This window comes from Anabrus simplex, chromosome 5 (assembly GCF_040414725.1).
Source record: "Anabrus simplex isolate iqAnaSimp1 chromosome 5, ASM4041472v1, whole genome shotgun sequence".
Classification (NCBI taxonomy): Eukaryota; Metazoa; Arthropoda; class Insecta; order Orthoptera; family Tettigoniidae; genus Anabrus; species Anabrus simplex.
The window spans coordinates 365,083,112-365,096,207 of record NC_090269.1 but is presented as its reverse complement, the minus strand read 5'-3'; the positions used below and the strand labels follow the sequence as shown (position 1 = coordinate 365,096,207).

Here is a 13,096-nt window from a genome sequence, read left to right as displayed (position 1 = left end):
CACAAAGTATTTTCTTGTAAATTTTAAGATAGTCAGAAAATTTTCATTACTAAGCACCCTATAAAAGTTAATAAGATTTCCCTCTGCAAACTTGTCCCTTAATTGGAAACAACACTGAAGTTCAATTAATTCAACCTGTAGTTGCACAGTTGCATCACCGACATCAACTGCAAATGGATTTTCAAACAAATTGAATTTTCTCTGCACTCACAGAAAGGTTTTAAAATATCTTTTCAAAGTCGTTCTTCAATAAGTTACTCAACTTAATAAACCAATCATATGGCACTGAACTGTTTGAGTTCACTTCTCGAAGCTCAGTACAACATGTAAAGTGTGATAACATGCTCTTCCTAATTGCTGTCAAAATTATTTCAGTTTTATTGTGGAACGCTTACACATAATTATATACTGTAATGAACTTCATTTAAAAGCACTCCTTTCCCTTGTAATACCTTATTCAAAATATTAAGTGTTGTGTTAAATCTGTGAGTATTTATAAATCTCACATCCAGTTTCGTCCCCAAATTCTGCCACTGCTTTGTGTTTTGTGTTCATAAATGTGCTGTTTTCTTCAGGAAGATGAAAGAAGCATTTCAAAATATTACCACAACATCACTGTGATCACAATTAATTTCAGCCAGAAATGACCGGAACTGCCGATGATTGAATCCATGTGATCGAATATAATTAATTGTAGATGACATTGAATTCATCATAAGGGAATGGATATTTATGTACCAGTAATTACATATTTTTCTTGTACATGTTTTAACACAATTTACAATGCTTCATCATCATCATTTCCCTTTATCCAGCTGTAGCCGGGTAGGGGCAAATATGGTTCCTCTCCACTTTCTTCAGTCTTTCCACCACTCCTCCTCCAACACTGTGTCCCAGTCCAGGTTTCTTTCTATAATGCTGCGTTGGATGGTATCCTTCCATCTCAATCGTGGTCGTCCACGGCCTCTCCTTCCTTGGATTTGCATTTCCATCACCTTTTTTGGCATTCTTTCGTCGCTCATTCGCTTTATGTGCCCAAATCATCTTAGTCGGCTCTTCTCTATTCTATCATTCATTTTTTCCACTCCAATTTCTTCCCGGATTTTCTCATTCCTTATTTTGTCTCTTCTACTCTTCTGTATCATACTCCTCAAGAATTTCATTTCGGCTGCCTGTATTCGACTCTCATCCTTCTTTGTCATTGTCCAAGTTTCTGCTCCGTAAGTTGTTATGGGTACGGAATACATCTTGTACATAGTATCCTTTGCTTCCATTGGCACATCTTTGTCCCATAACATATTTCTTACACTATGATAGAAACAACTTCCAGCTTGAATCCTTTTACTAATCTCAGCATCCAGTCGAGCATTCTCCATGAATTCACTCCCCAGGTATTTAAACATTTCCACTACTTCCAGGGGCTTGTCTGCAAGTCTAATCTGACCTTTCCCTTCTTTCTCCCCTCTAGTCATAACAAGAGTTTTACTCTTTTCTACACTTATTTTCAATCCACATTCTTCAATCTTCCCATTCACCACATTCAACTGTTCTTGAACCTTCCTGTCGTCTTCTCCCCAGATCACAATATCATCTGCAAATAACATCATGTTCATTTCTCTTCCTCCATATGCTGCTTTTGCTGTTCTCATGATGTCATCCATTACTATTGTAAACAGGATTGGTGATAGAACACTTCCCTGTCTCAGCCCACTAGTTATTTTGAACCAACTTGTCCTGCCAACTTGTGTTTGCACACAACAACAACATTCCTTATCCAATGCCATGATCATTTTTTATTAATCCCTGTCCAATTCCTTTTTGCACCAGACTGTCCCAAACTTTCGTCCTAGGGACACTGTCATATGCCTTTTCAATATCAATGAATGTCATCACCATATCATTCCCGTACTCCCAATGCTTTTCCATTAGTTGTCTCATAATGAAAATGGGTTCTATTGTTGACCTTCCACTTCTGAAACCTTATGCTTATTATTTCTATTGTATATCCCCAAGCATTAAAACCTGATCTTATTTCACATAAAAACATATATTTTCACATTTTTTAAATTTAAATACATATTTAAAGAAAATCTAAAATAAGCACATAAATCGGCAATATTTATTACTCAATAAAATTTTAAATGCTCTTGTGTTATGAAATGATGCTCATATTCTCATTTTACAATTACAGTATTGTTTTTAGCAGTGTATCTTACGTCATTACCTTTAGAGAGTGACTTGATTTGCTGCACAAGATGTTTCCATCCGAGATTGAGTTAGCTAGCATCCTAACTCGCTCATATTAGTCTGCCAGCTTGGGTTTTGTTTATAGAATGTCAGAAAAAGGCAATCACAGGAGGATAAGGTGAAAGGGAATATTATTGATTAAATTATGCCCTGGGGACTGGGAAGATATTCCCAGTGGGATTGTGTCACTCCTAAGAGTAAGGTTAGTTGTCTGGGTCCTTATATCATTATTCCCATGGGCCTGTGATTTTTTCTGAATTTCTAAGAGAGAAGAAATATTTCCATCAGTGTCTGCTGCTATTCTTTTTTATTGAAATGGTGATTCACCGTAAATGCGTGCGTAACCTGTATAACAAGCTGAAAGCCATGTAGGAAGGATGAGTGCAAGCAGGACTGCAAGAAGAGACGTGAAAGAGAAGTAACAGGAAAAAGACTAGTGAGCAGACCCAGAGGAAAAGGGACCAATCTGGTGAAGAAAGATGTCAAGGAGAGAGGAGAAGATTATGAGAGAACAGTGGTTCGTGGACAGACAAAGATGGAGGGGGCTCATACACCACACGTGGGCAACTGGAGATAGTCAGCGATGATGATGATGAGGACTGAACTTTTCCATGCACAAACAACCATTTACCTTAAGGAGCATGTTTGGTAGCATCCTACTACTACTACTAAAACAACGTTTTCATTCCTCTCCTGAAGGGGGGGTGGGGGCTCTTAGGCGGTAATGCCATCTCTCAGGCCGGGAGATTTGTTACGGTGAAGGAGATGCACGGAAAGGTGAGGGGTTTTTCGGCCGTGGCCTATACTAGGAACTGTCTCGGCATTCGCCTTAGTGCAGGAGAATGGAAAAAAACCACGGAAAACCATTCTCAGGCCAGCCAGCGGTTGGGGCGAGTCTTCCGATTGCAGAGGTGTAGAGCTGTGGCCACTCCTCCTCTGCTCAGTTGACCGGTTAGAGTGCAGAGCTGTTGGACCACGGACCAGTCATGGCCACTTGTGGGCCGAGACCTACTCTGCATCCACCGACTAGCACCATATTTTAATACAAAACTTTATACTTACAGCATTTACCTCTTGAGCGCGAGTGGTTCTGTGGTATTTAAAGCAGAATATTTTGAACTTTTTATCATATATTTTTAGGTCTTTTAGCACATAAAAATAAATATTTTTCACGTTTTTAGCATATAAAATCCACTCCCTATTCATCATATCTTGTAGATTTAATACGTTTTCACATAGCACTTGTTGATGAATAATGCAATGTAATTCAAGAGGCAGGTCAGTAGTTCTGTTAGTAAATTAATTTCTTATTCTTCCATTGAATCCAGTTTTTGTACCACTGATATTTCTTGCTCGATGTGTTGTTATAGCTGTCAATCCGTCCCATTCTAATCAAGATCCTTCAGTGTTTCACTCAGATGGAGAAACAAAATCCTTGCGTTTTGTAGTTTCACGGATGCTTTTTAAAGGTGCCAGCTCTTTAGTTATTTCACACACTTTGCCAATGCCACAAATAAAGTTGTGCTGTATTACGGACGTCATTATTTTCATCCAAAGCCAACAGAAAGCACTCTAATTATTTTGATAGTTCGTGCAGTTGTGAGCACAAATAGCCCAAAGTTCTCCAGTTCTTTTCGTCATTTGTGCTCTGCAATAAGTTGACCGAATTTATCAGTTGTTTCTTTTCAGGACACATTTCTTCTATTACAGAAAGTAGGGAGGTTGGGGCTGAGTTTTTAGTGAAAATTGTAAAAATGATCAATTTTTCCATACTAATGTACCCCAGACTGCTGTGATTGTTTGGTGGTGCTATTTTTTTTTTTGATTCTGCCATTTTTAAAGGACTGGCATGGCATTTAAATGTCTGGTTGACAGCTTAGACATCTTGGTAAACGCCCCCTTCTGCTGGCTTCAACGTAACAAATGATACTCTCACAGTTATGCACCTTTCTTGTGATAACATTGATATCATCCTTAGTTCTTCACAAACTCCCCATCAGAAAAATTTTCCTTTCACAGCTAATAAATGTGCAACTTTATAACTAACGTGGACTGCAGCTATGTTTTCCCCGATCTGTTTCGTGAACATTTGTTTGATCATGAAGTTTCCTTGAAGTCTCTGTCCTGCCCATGGTGATTTTCCAATTTTTTTCTTGGCAATGTAGATGTTTGTATAACTGACAGTATTATTAACCATGTCAAAATTAATAATTTCCAAAAAAGTATCCATTATTTTATGCTTTTTGCATGCAGATCCAAAGTTTTGACAATGTTTTTCTGTTTTATTTTAGATTTCAGAACCAAAGGTTTGCTGTTCCTTAAAGTTAGACCATCCTTGTCAATAAAGAATCTTGAATCCTCACGGATATCTTCTTCCGGTTCTCCGTCACTTACCATAAATAGGTTGAAGTTGCTGTTGTGATTGTATTCTTTGATTTCTTCACGGTAAAAATCGATGTCCTCCTTGTCACTGAAATAATCCACATCAACCTCTTCTTCTGACAGTTCATATACACATCGAAAGATTCCTTCAGGGCTAATGTATTTTGGATTCCTTGAAACATAATTTTTTTTTTAAACATGAATTTGAAATTACTGAGTAAATTTCACATGAACTGAAATTTGGTACTTTGTAAAAAAAATTAGAAAATGTAAAGAAATTCAAACAGTAAATAAAATGTGTTAATTCACTTGCATTACACCCATGTTAGATTGCATATGGCAGTGTTCAAACCACTCGACACTTCTGCTCATGAGGTCACTCGCTTTTCAGCTGATTTCCATTCATTTTGCATAACGGAGGGACCTATAGCTAGAGTCGTCCAGTGTTCTGCACTCACGTTGAGGGTAAGGGACTTTCTTATGGGCTCAAAATTACAGGATCTAATTCTGATGCAGTCTGTTGGTAATTAGGAGTGCATAAATGCAAAATACCCGTTTCCACATTCATTAGCAGTGTAGATCAGAATTCTGAATTTGAACATTGCGTGATTTGTTGAAAGAGTTGCCAGGGCTGTAAACCTGTTACTCATTTGCTCGTGCAACATCCGCAAAACTTAGAATCTTGAGGAGTAGCAGCATTAAAAGGAGCACATGTGAATAGATTAGTTTATAGGTTACCGAGCGAGTTGGCCGTGCAGTTAAAGTCGCGTAACTGTGAGCTTGCATTCGGGAGATGCTAGATTTGAATCCCACTGTCGGCAGCCCTGAAGATGGTTTTCTCAATCCTAGCCCTTTTCCATCCATGTGTTAGTGAGACAAACTGCTAGCAAAAAAATTAAAAAAATGTTTATTGGTTGTTATTGGTCTCTTACAGGTACCAGTGATTCTCTCAGTAAAATACTGTAAATAATTTGAGATGTGTAAATATAAACAAAGATTTATCATCTTTGCCCATAGTCGCACATGATACACTGACTGACAGAGCAAATGCAACACCAAGAAGGAGTGGTCAGAACTTTATGCCAATTGCAGGGTAGACTGACGTCACTGAGGTATGCTCATGATGTGAAATGCGCCGCTGTGCTGCGCACGTAGCGAACGATAAATGGGACACGGCGTTGGCGAATGGCCCACTTTGTACCGTGATTTCTCAGCCGACAGTCATTGTAGAACGTGTTGTCGTGTGCCACGGGACACGTGTATAGCTAAGAATGCCAGGCCGCCGTCAACGGAGGCATTTCCAGCAGACAGACGACTTTACGAGGGGTATGGTGACCGGGCTGAGAAGGGCAGGTTGGTCGCTTCGTCAAATCGCAGCCGATACCCATAGGGATGTGTCCACGGTGCAGCGCCTGTGGCGAAGATGGTTGGCGCAGGGACATGTGGCACGTGCGAGGGGTCCAGGCGCAGCCCGAGTGACGTCAGCACGCGAGGATCGGCGCATCCGCCGCCAAGCGGTGGCAGCCCCGCACGCCACGTCAACCCCCATTCTTCAGCATGTGCAAGACACCCTGGCTGTTCCAATATCGACCAGAACAATTTCCCGTCGATTGGTTGAAGGAGGCCTGCACTCCCGGCGTCCGCTCAGAAGACTACCATTGACTCCACACCATAGACGTGCACGCCTGGCATGGTGCCGGGCTAGAGCGACTTGGATGAGGGAATGGCGGAACGTCGTGTTCTCCGATGCGTCACGCTTCTGTTCTGTCAGTGATAGTCACCGCAGACGAGTGTGGCGGTGTGGCGTCGGCGTGGAGAAAGGTCAAATCCGGCAGTAACTGTGGAGCGCCCTACCGCTAGACAACGCGGCATCATGGTTTGGGGCGCTATTGCGTATGATTCCACGTCACCTCTAGTGTGTATTCAAGGCACGTTAAATGCCCACCGCTACGTGCAGCATGTGCTGCGGCCGGTGGCACTCCCGTACCTTCAGGGGCTGCCCAATGCTCTGTTTCAGCAGGATAATGCCCGCCCACACACTGCTCGCATCTCCCAACAGGCTCTACGAGGTGTACAGATGCTTCCGTGGCCAGCGTACTCTCCGGATCTCTCACCAATCGAACACGTGTGGGATCTCATTGGACGCCGTTTGGAAACTCTGCCCCAGCCTCGTACGGACGACCAACTGTGGCAAATGGTTGACAGAGAATGGAGAACCATCCCTCAGGACACCATCCGCACTCTTATTGACTCTGTACCTCGACGTGTTTCTGCGTGCATCGCCGCTCGCGGTGGTCCTACATCCTACTGAGTCGATGCCGTGCGCATTGTGTAACCTGCATATCGGTTTGAAATAAACATCAATTATTCATCCGTGCCGTCTCTGTTTTTTCCCCAACTTTCATCCCTTTCGAACCACTCCTCCTTGGTGTTGCATTGTCACTGTCAGTCAGTGTAAATAAAGTATAGTTCTTGGCATGTAAGGCTGTACATTTTTATACCCTATTGTCTTTTTGTTTTTGGAAAGGCTGTACACTGCTGCCAACTTGACTAGTTAGATATCACGAGACATAACCATAAAAAAACTAACCTCATTGTAACAATAATGGAGGTTCCTTACCCAAGTAAATGATCAGTCAAGATATTCATAATTAAGTCTGTTTCCTAGCTCATTGAGGAATTAAGGAAATAAACTCTCTCTCTCTCTCTCTCTCTCACACACACACACACACACAAATACACACACACACACACACACAATGTTACTCAATTTAATGTTATATAGTGTGTAAATATTCAGCTCCCTTCTTGAAATTTGCTTTTACCTGTTGGACTGAAGTGAAACCTGCTGTAAAAATATACACAAGCAAATATATTACATGTATATGTCAATAAAGTACACAACAGCTAACTCTGCAAACCGTACAAAAGTCGTAACAAGACTAGGTTAGCTTGATAATGAACTTTCCTTCCATTTCGACTCAATTGATCCTGATAGAGGAGGTAACGTTGCTTTCCTTTTCGGAGAAGTTCTTCCAGATTTTTCTTGCTTCTTATACATACAAATTGGTTGAAATAAGACCATATTAATAAAATTTTGCATTTGTCATTTAACACCAAATGCATTATTCAAACATGCCATAATTCTTCTTACCTGGTATTATCAAAACAGATTTACAATCCTACAGAAAAAAAAAAAATACTTATACCTGCAAATGTAACCCTAGTGATTTTCATAATACGGCAGTACTGTTGAATCTTGCAATTCATGAAAAAATCATGATTGCTTAGTGTAGTGCCAACCTGCAAGATTAACAGTGACTGTAAGACATATCGGCAAGTAGGGCCCCTAAACTGTATGGTTAGCGACACTGAATCGAACCCAACAGTTAGAAAAAAAACTATAAATCACTACTTTCAGAATTAATTTGGGAGAAAGAGTAAGTTTGTACGCTAAGTGTATAAGCTTACATGGTAGGGACTATACACTGTATGCAATAATTGCCTATATCAATGATTAAACTTAATTTTTTAATGTATATAGTAGATAAATTAGAGACATTGCCAAGCATTATCTACTTTTCCAAATACCCAAACTGGCTTTAGAAGTCTTTCAATATGAAAGCTGTGTGCAGTCCTAATTGTGGTCATTAGTTGCTGTTTAGTGGTGAATCTGTATGGATCATGATGACCTTAGCAAAGCTAAAATCTCAGTTTATCATACACTTAACGTGTCCTTGGTGATGAATGTTAAATTAATTGTCTCCTTCTGTATGCATGGTACATACAGGAACATTTTCATTTCTCGTACATTTAATATTATGTAATGAATGTGCTAAAAATCCTGTTGCCTACCAAATTCGTATTCTCATTCCTTAATTTCTTGCTTCTCCAGGCTATGTTTGACATTTCCTGAATCACTATATACATGCATACATACATACATTATCATTATAGGCTGTTATGCCGTTCGGCGTTCAGTCTGTAAGCCTCTGTGAATTTACTAAACATCGCCACAATCTTCTATTTGCAACTCGTGCTGTGGCCTCATTTAGTTCTATACCTCTTATCTTTAGATCGTTAAAAACTGATTCTAACCATCGTCGTCTTGGTCTCCCTCCACTTCTCTTACCCTTCATAACAGAGTCCATTATTCTCCTGGGTAACCTATCCTCCTCCATTCGCCTCACATGACCCCACCACTGAGTCCAGTTTATGCGTACAGCTTCATCCATCGAGTATTCCTAAATTAGCCTTTATCTCCTCATTCCGAGTATCCTCCTGCCATTGTTCCCACATGTTTGTACCAGCGATCATTCTCTTGCTACATTCATGTCTGTTACTTCTAACTTATGAATAAGATATCCTGAGTCCACCCAGCTTTCGCTGCCATAAAGCAAAGTTGGTCTAAAAACAGACCGATATAAAGATAATTTCCTCTCGGAGCTGACTTCCTTCTTACAGAATACTGTTGATCGCAACTGCGAGCTAACTGCATTAGCTATACTACACCTTGATTCAATCTCACTTACTATATTACCATCCTGGGAGAACACACAACCTAAATACTTGAAATTATCTACCTGTTCTAGCTTTGTATCACCAATCTGACATTCAATTCTGTTGAGGACATTCAGTTCTGTTGAATTTCTTACCTACTGACACAATTTAGTCTTCGAAAGGCTAATTTTTATACCATACTCATTGCACCTATTTTCAAGTTCCAAGATATTAGACTGCTGGCTTTCGGCACAATCTGCCATTAAGACCAAGTCGTCAGCATAGGCCAGACTGCTTACTAAATTTCCACCTAACTGAATCCCTCCCTGCCATTTTATACCTTTCAACAGATGATCCATTTAAACTACAAACAGCAAAGGTGAAAGGTTACAGCCTTGTCTAACGCCTGTAAGTACCTGAACCAAGAACTCATTCTACCATCAATTCTCACTGAAGCCCAATTGTCAACATAAATTCCTTTGATTTTAATAACCTTTAATTCCATACTCCTCCAGTATGGTGAACATCTTTCCCCTCAGTACCCTGTCATATGCTTTCTCTAGATTTACGAAAAACACAACTGCCTATTACAACTTCCTCTCAACGATTGACCTTACACTCCCTTCCAAGATGCCAGTGAATACTTTGCCTGGTATACTAATCAATGAGATACCTCGATAGTTGTTGCAATCCTTCCTGTTCCCTTGCTTATAGATAGGTGCAATTACTGCTTTTGTCCAATCTCAAGGTACCTTACTAACACTCCATGCTAATCGTGCTACTCTATGAAGCCATTTCATCTATTCCTGCTGTTTTATGACAATGGAGTTTATTTACCATCTTTTCCACTTCCTCAAGCATAATTTCACCAACAACATTTCCTCCTCCCCATGAGCTTGGCTGTTCACAACACCACCAGGAATATTTCCTTTTATGTTGAGAGGATGTTAAAAATATTCCCTCACCTCTCCAGTGATTCCCTGGGATCTATTATGAGTTCACCTGAATTACTCAAAACACTGTTCATTTCCTTTTTCTCTCTCTTCCTAAGATTCTTTATTACTGTCCAGAAAGGTTTCCCTGCTGCTTGACCTAGCCTTTCCAGGTTATTACCAAAATGATCCCACGACTTCTTTTTGGATTCGACAACTATTTGTTTCGCTCTGTTTCTTTCATCTACTGTACTTACAAATCCCTGTCTGCCTCGGCCCTTGTTTGGAGCCATTTCTGATAAGCATTCTTTTTACGTTTACAAGCTGCTCTTACTTCATCATTCCACCAAGATGTTTGTCTTTTCCCATCTTTACTTACAATCAGTTGTTCCTAGGCATTCCCTTGCTGTTTCTACTACAGCATGCCTGTATGCCACCCATTCTCTTTATATATCCTGAATCTGCGTACTGTCTACTGTTCGAAACTTGTCACTAATTATATCCATGTACTTCCGTCTAATTTCCTTGTCCTGGAGATTTTCTACCCTTATTCGTGTACATACAGATTTCACTTTCTGTACTCCAGGTCTGGAGATACTTAGTTCACTGGTCTGTATCATCAGAAAATCCCCAGAAAACTTGTTCATTCTTAACAGATTTCCTGAATTCAAAGTCGGTTAAGATATAGTCTATTATGGATCTGTTACCCCTAGCCTCCCATTTGTAGTGGTGAATAGCCTTATGCTTGAAGAATGTATTCGTAACTGCTAAACCCATACTAGCACAGATGTCCAGCAAACGCTTCCCATTCCCATTAGCTTATTTTCCCCACATTTACCATCCACCCTTTTGTATCCTTCAGTTCTATTTCCAGCTCTTGCATTGAAATCGCCCATTAGCACTATTCTGTCCTTGCTGTTGACCCTGACTACGATGTCACTCAATGCTTCATAAAACTTGTCAACTTCATCCTCATCTGCACCCTCACATGGTGAATACACTGAGACAAGTCTCGTCTTAATTTATCCAATTGCCAAATCTACCCACATCATTCGCTCGTTTACGTGCCTAACAGAAACTATGTTGCGTCCAATGGTATTCCTGATAAACAGCCCTACCCCATACTCTGCCCTTCCCTTTCTAACACCCGTCAAGTACACTTTATAATCTCCTATCTCTTCCACGTTATCTTCCCTTACCCGAATATCACTTACTCCTAGCACATCCAGATGCATCCTCTTTGCTCACTCAGCCAGTTCTACTGTCTTTGTTCCATAAGCCCCATTAATATTGATAGCTCCCCATCGAATTCCATTTCGTTCGCCAAGTTGTTTCCAAGGATTCCCTCGCCTGTCAAATGGGAGTGGGACTCCATTACTCCCATAGGTCCGAGGCTTGCTTAAAATGTTCTCAGCTCGGTAAATTCATGAAACAGGATGCTACCCTACTTACACATAGTCCAAGTGAGGATCTCTCCTTAAAGGGTTATTTACCACCGGTTGATTGTACAGTCCTAGCCGCCTGAGCACAAGGAGGGCCATGACTCAGAATATGTCCTAGTGCCCAATCCCATTCCATAGCAACTGGTATCCCGATTCTCAGGACCCCATACTTGGCCACTCAGCCGTTGCCCATGGTTCATGAACTAGGACGTAACTACAGAAACCCACACCGTGAACCATATCACTATATACTCCCACTTAATTTTTGTTCTGTTCCACCTTTCCTTCTAATTCTACCAATAAATTCTGGTTAAAGTTACCGTGAAATCCTAACAGTAGTTATCTAAATCCTTGTTAGTTAATAGCCAGGCTGAGTGGTTCTGTTGGTAGAAAGCTCACCTTCTGGACCCACATTGCCAAAATACCTGCACAGTCCAGTGGAGTTTGAAGGTGCTCAAATATGCCATTCTTGTATTGGTAGATTTACCACCATGCAGAAGAACTGCTGGACAAAATTCTGGCAGCTGGGCATCTCTAAAACATGGAAAAATAAATCATCATCATAAGTCGTGTAACTCATTGCCGAGCGTCGTGACCCCATTTGACTTCACACAACATTCTGGATTAAGCGCCAACATTATTACTGTATTATGTTTGTTGATTTGTTGATACCAGACAGTTTTGTTCTCCTCCTCTTCAGGGATTTGTTCAGAGTTTTGTTACCTAGTAATGATTCTTTGCATATTACTTCATCTCGCTGCAGTTTATGTTTTTGTTCTTTTTTGAGTGTTTCCTACACCAAATAAAATATCTCGTGAATGTTGGTTTAGATTGAATGCTATGTCTTTTTCAATTATAAATACTGAAGTTTACTGTAAGGTAATCACAATACCATTTCTTCAGTCATTGAAGCATGTTCCTGAGTAAAATCATACATTTTCGTTATAAACTGTAATCTCAAAGTTTTGTCTGTAAACTTCTGTGAGGGAACTACATGCGTCCATGATTCTCTATTTCCAGCTATCATTTGGGTCTTTTGCTTCTATGCCCCGTATAATTGTAAATAACGACTAACCATTGTTTCCTAGGCTGGCATCTATTTCTCTTAACCTCTAATGAACAAGTCCAAGTCGCTTAGGTAAGTGGGATGTGATAGCCACAGTGGCCAAGACTCAAATCCTGGTATATTCATGTAGGTTTTTGGAAATGGAAAGTCACTTCTCTATAGTTTGGTTTCTGCATAAACCTGGAGCTCCTGTGGCTATGCTCTGATATCAACAGTCATGTAAAACTACAATCTTCCTTACTTTCTCTTAGATAAACTATCCTCGTCCATTACCATTCCACAACTTTTACTGTAAGGTAAGGGTGTATTCTGCCCGAAGGCAGGTCCGAACGTCCGCAGAGGTGTGTCTGAGCCGGAGTTTACATATCGTAGGATGGCCAGTTCCTTTCCGCTCCTCAATTCCCTTACCTCCCACCAACAGTGTGTGACAACCTGTCCAAATTTGACAACTCCCGATGTTGCTTAACTTCGGAGATCTCATGGGATGCGGTGTTTCAACACTAAGACTGCATGAATACACAGCTTCA

The 13,096-nt window shown here is 40.5% G+C and overlaps 1 protein-coding gene across 1 annotated transcript in view; it reads left to right on the top strand.

Annotated features, from left to right (window-relative positions):
* wwk (white walker) overlaps positions 1-13,096 on the top strand; it is a 260,834-nt gene that overhangs the window by 9,016 nt on the left and 238,722 nt on the right. The window lies entirely within an intron of this gene.